Source organism: Poecilia formosa, unplaced genomic scaffold (assembly GCF_000485575.1).
Source record: "Poecilia formosa unplaced genomic scaffold, Poecilia_formosa-5.1.2 Scaffold354, whole genome shotgun sequence".
In the NCBI taxonomy this organism is placed as follows: domain Eukaryota; kingdom Metazoa; phylum Chordata; class Actinopteri; order Cyprinodontiformes; family Poeciliidae; genus Poecilia; species Poecilia formosa.
The window spans coordinates 2411-8176 of record NW_006800293.1 but is presented as its reverse complement, the minus strand read 5'-3'; the positions used below and the strand labels follow the sequence as shown (position 1 = coordinate 8176).

At 38.1% G+C, this 5766-nt stretch overlaps 1 long non-coding RNA gene across 1 annotated transcript; it reads left to right on the top strand.

Moving 5' to 3' along the window:
* The first annotated feature begins 2916 nt into the window (after nt 1–2916).
* LOC103153530 (uncharacterized) lies at nt 2917–5326 on the top strand. The gene is made up of 3 exons (XR_477800.2): nt 2917–3118; nt 5082–5128; nt 5254–5326. It is a non-coding gene; the product is annotated as an uncharacterized LOC103153530 (long non-coding RNA).
* The last annotated feature ends 440 nt before the right edge of the window (nt 5327–5766 follow it).

The following is a 5766-nucleotide window of genomic DNA, read 5'->3' as shown; positions in this document are numbered from 1 at the left end:
ATAGATAGATAGATAGATAGATAGATAGATAGATAGATAGATAGATAGATAGATAGATAGATAGATAGATAGATAGATAGATAGATAGATGAGCTCTTAGACATTCTGCTGACGTGGAGCAAAGTGCCTCAAGCCTCTGCAGCTTATCTTGTTGTTATGAGTGCTACTTCCATGGACAGCAATGTGGTTTGTCCGTAGCAACGTCAGAAATAAAGAACATTTTAAGGTAAGAATCTTTATGCTGTTTGCTTTTTACCAGGTTTCTTCAAAATGCAGGTCTGCTGCACAAAAGGATTTGTGATTTAAGAGGTTTTAAGAATGTCTGCTAAACTTTTACCAGCTTGATGGTGATGATTTCTTTTTCACTCTTCCTGATCTATTTTTAATGGAAAACACTGTCAGATTGAATCCTCATGCTGGAGACTTTGAGCATCAATGGGTTTGAGATACTGAGTGAACTCACTGACTGGAAATGGACAACAACACAACAATGGATGTACCACTGCAGAGGCTAAACATTCGTTACAAGGATGGTGATGGAACAGTGCTTTATGAGTCCTATGTACCTCCTTCTCGGGATGCAGTCCATCTTCCCACCTATGTCATCTATCTTCTCATAGCTGTCTTCATTGTGGTGTCCGTTCTTTATGCCATCATTGGCCACCTCATCAAAGACCTCATCCATGACTTTGCAGGTGTGTTACTGTATTTTCTGCTATTAGTTTATTGATGGCAATGGATTTATTTTTTCTTTTTACTGCATCTCCCCTTATTTTCACTCTGTGTTTTTCCAGACTGTTTGTTTGGGAAGCAGCCTGAAGAAGTGGTGGTGAACTATTGTGAGGCCAAAGATAAGTTTATGGCAGACTGGTCCCCAGAAACTTCACCTGAACTGGAGGCAATGGCTCGGGCAGAGGAGAACAAGATGGTGGACAGGGACTTCATGAAAGCACCTGCAATTTGGATCATCTCCACAGAACCTCGAAGCACCAAGAAAGGACCTCGTGTTGTTTTTGGGAAGAGATCTTAGTCATGTTGATGATATGATGACAAATGTGAATGGACAGGGACATTAATTACTTATGTGTAAATCTAAAACTATACCTTCATTATGTAAATATTCAGGTTTGACGTAGTTTAAGAGGTGGAAAAATTAATTGGTCATTTGGGGACATCTTGTGTCTGCTTGTAGTCATTACATCTGATTCTACATTACATGTATTTAAGACAACTAACAGACCTGCTATAAACACGCATCGCATAATAGTTGATCTGAACTAACTGACGTAGACTCTAAAAATGGGATATTTGTGGGTAGAATTTTGAGGAAATATATTAATTTAAAACATTTTGGACCATTCTGTAACATAAAATGTAAAAAAGGTGAAGTGCTGTGAATACTTGTCAGATTCACTGTAAATTACCGGAAAAGCCGTAAATAATTTTATGACAATTAAAAACATCAACGATGAATGTGAAATGTTTATCTATTCTCAGAAGAAAATAAACAATAGTAACATTATGGTAATATTCATAATTTATTTGAATAAACATGTATGTTCGGTAACAGGGTCTAATTTTCTCCTGAGGTTCAGGATTAGAAAAATGCAGAATCTTGCATGTTTTGACAAATATATGTCATTCTTTTTCATCTTAAGTATTATGTTCTTAATGATTCCTGAAAGAACAGTATTGTAAAATGTATTGTATTAATGATAATATAGATCAAACCATCAACGGGTTTATCGGAAAGTTTTGTTCTTCAGTGCAGCACTGCCATCTACTGGTTGATCAGTATAAGTGCAAACAAATCTAGAAAACTGGAAATTTCTCGTTAGTCCTTTTAGTATCAGACTCCTACAAGGAAAAAACAAACAAACATGTAAACATTGATAATATCAGTTAACAACCAATAATTAAAATAACTTTTCAATCTTTAATGTTACTGTTTTATGTTAGTAGAAAATTGAAATGATCAATTCGGGTGGATATGCATTATTGTTTCCATTTAACTGACGTTGTTAATGAAATGGGACAATATTGTGATTGAAAGTAGTTCAGCAGCAATGAATGCTGCAGCAGATAAAAAATTATTAGTTACATTTTTAAAGCGATAAAGCCAGTATTTTTGTAAGGTTGAAGAAGGCAACATATTATTTGACCTCAAAATAAAATTGTAAGCCCTTGAGAAGTGTAACGTCTCATGCTCTTGTGTTGATTTTAGTCTAAGCACTGCATCAACAGAGATAATCATTGGGCAGAAACTGTCCAAGAGAGGGCGCTGTGCTACGGAAGATTTAACAAAAAGAAAAGATTAGGGTTTTTTTTGTTTTGTTTTGTTTTTTTGGATGGTGCTGCCTAAAACGTAAAGCTGATTGTAGAATAACCAGCTCAAATAATGTCATATTTTTTTTTAGAAATATAAAAAACAATTGGTTTAAAATATGGAGATATTGACTTAATCTCATTAACTCTATCGCCTCTCTGTTGCTACAAAGACTTTTGTCTAGAAAATGTTTGAAAACTCATGATGCCATCTTAATAAAATTCTAGAAACATTTTCTCTATTCAGGCGTATTACAACATGTAATGTGAACAACACACTGCAATATGACTGCAAGGATTTAGAGAGCATTTTACAATCAATGAAGTAAAAAAAAAGTCTCTGTAAGATGTAGAGCAGATCCACTAATTCTTGTTATATCAAATGAAGTAGCTGATACTCTTGAACACATCGTTATTTCTTAGGATCACCTTGTGGAAGCATATTTTCCTGGCTGGATGAACAGCAGGGGGTCTGTGTGCTGTGTTTCTTTGGGGGGTTCTCTAACCTCCTTTTCCACACATATTCGGGGACGCGCATCCTCACACACACACACACACACACACACACACACACGCCCGCGCGTGCCCGGGCGTGCTCACGCCCCCTCCCATCCTGAGCGCTGTGCTGTGCGGCGCCGCTGCAGATAACATGCCCCTCTGTGACCACCGGCAGCAATGAACGACTCGGTTTGAAGGTAGCGGCTCTGCGGCATGGATGTCCGCTGACTGAAGGAGCAGCCTTTATGGATTGGAGCTCAACGTCGCCGGAGCAAATCTGGAGAAATTCAGAGAGGTGAGGTGGGAGAGAGAGAGAGAGAGAAAGAGAGAGAGAGAGAGGGGTGGGGTGGTGGGGGCAGACATATAGGAGGCGCTCTCATTGGGCAATTTATTTTATATCACCTTTTATACAAAACACGACTGACAAGCTGCGGATTAGGCTAATATGAGCGCCTCTTTGTAACAGAATAGAGCTGATTTATTCATTATCAGCCATGTTTGGCTCAGCCCATCACACAGCAGGCCTTTTTCTGCTGACAGTGTGTGGCTGTCCCTATCACTGCATGCTCTATAAATCAGATGCAGTTGATGATGCCGCTTTTTACATTCACAGCGGAATTGTCTTTAGTGTTTCTCAATTAGTCGATGTAATAAAACCAATACGTTAACAGGGACTACATTTGAATGTTATGTAGCAGAATTTGACCTAGTTTTGCAATACTGGGCATAAACTGGGATGTAAAAGGGAAAGTAGACCAATTCTCCTTTTGGCCTGGGAACCACTCAACACAGCTGATTGGATCACGTTTCTTCAGGTAATGATAAAGCAGAACAAATTGTAGGGATCAAATGAGTCGGTAAGCATGCTGAAATAAGGAGCTGGCTCATATTATGATATTTGTGCTGCATTATAGAGTCCTCCCACTTGAAACACTAACTACTGGGCTTTCCCGCAGATATTTTCATTTAGAAAACAGTTGTGCAGTGGCCAGCCCACAACACTTATGCTACATTTAGACCCCTTCTATTCCTTCTTGGTGAAGTTTTAAATCTTTGGCACTCAGCAGCTGTCTTTACGTTTTATGGCCCAGCAGCTGCCAGGAGAATTGACCATGCATTGACTTAGTGTGGAGCACTGCCCTTAGGAAAGTCTTCGCAAATTAGTGTGCACAAGTGCCTCTGCTGCTGCATGTTGGGGTGTGTCTGTCTGGTTAGTAGTTCTGACTGTACATCAACTGCCTTGCGAAAGTTTTAATAGCCATGGAACTTTTACCACATCATAGTGAAAAACACAAATGTGTTTTATTGGGATTTTAAAAGTAGACCAACACAAAGGATGCACATTTTTGTAAAAGAAGGAAAAACTAAGCAAAAACTTGGATGGATGCAGGCAATTACAGAGCCATCTTGTAAGAAACAATTGTAAAAAAAAAAAAAAGCTTCAAAACATTTGAGGCGGGGGGGGGTGGGGATCACCAGGTCAAAGTTCAGACTTAAATCCATCCATAGGAGAATCTGTGGGAAGGATTGAAAATCAATATTTACAGGCATCCTCCATCTGATCTAGCTAAAGAAATGTAAATCTCTAGACATGTAAAGATTTTTAGAAAAACCTACATCAAAAGACTGCCGGGGGGGTAACTGCATCAAAATATGTTTCTAAAAGGTTAATATTAATATTAATATTAATTAATATTACTCAGGTTAATATTTTTATGCAAATATGCAAATATTTACCACACTTCTCAGATTTCTTTGCTTTAAGGTATTTTTAAACACCATGCATCTGCTTTCTCTGCTTCACAGAATTTATAATATTATATCATATCATATAATACATTGGAAAGACTTTTGCAAGGCACTATGTGCTTATCTCTGAGTGTCTGTCACTCACTGCTTCTCCTATTAACTGTGGTTATGATCAGAACGTAGCCTTCTGGTTGCTTAGCAGTTGGTATTTAGGATTATTTGAACTCTGACCCCCAAGAGTAACCTCCCCAAACACCACATATCTCCCCTGCTGAGACTCCCCAATGAGCTTCACAACCCTGGGTTTATAAATGACATCCTGCTGTTTTAGTGAAACGTGATTGTTTGCATTTTAATTCAAAATTCATTCGTCCTGGATACGGAATGGTCAGCTGTTCATTATTCTGTGTCATTTGCTTAATTTCGAAAATAGTGCGGATTAATAGATGCTTTTTAGGTGTGACTTTTCAGTGCGTCCCCTGCTTATGTATTTATTCTTCCTCTAACAGCACTGTGGGGGGGAATTCATCATCTAAGAGCACAGGTCACATGACAGGTAAGCTTTAATTTAATAAGCCGTATGTAAAAAAAAGGAAAAAAAAGATCAACTTTCTAAATATAACTTTATTTTTTTGTTGTTTTTCTGTGATTTCTCTAACTTGACTGCTTTCTCTTGTTTAGATTTGTGTAGTGATGAAGCAGACAACTCTCCTCCTCTTCAGCCTCACACACTCAAGCAGTTTGAGCAGGTGAGACTCTGCCTTCCCTCTGATACTTGTCACTGTGCTTAAATGCTCTGCAAACCGTAAGTGTGCTCTGCTGCACCGGCATGATGAATGGCATCTTTGCTACTAAAAGGAGGCAATGTGTAGTTAGGCCTAATTTAGCCAGAAATTATTACAAAAAAAAAAAGAAAAAAAGAAAAAATTCAAGTGGAGAACAGATGAAAAGACAAAGAAAGCACCTGAAGTTCTAAGTGTTGAATGGAAAACACCCAGAGCTCTATTTTAATCTACCTTTGGGGACTCAATTAAGAATCTGGTGTCGTCTGTAACACGCCTGGGTGATGCCCAACTACATTTTAATATATTTTCAGAAGGACATCATTTTTAGTAATTGTAACTATCATGTTATTATGAGTAAGAAGCGAGCTGCCACATTTAATTCATAAATACTCACACACTTACCAACTGT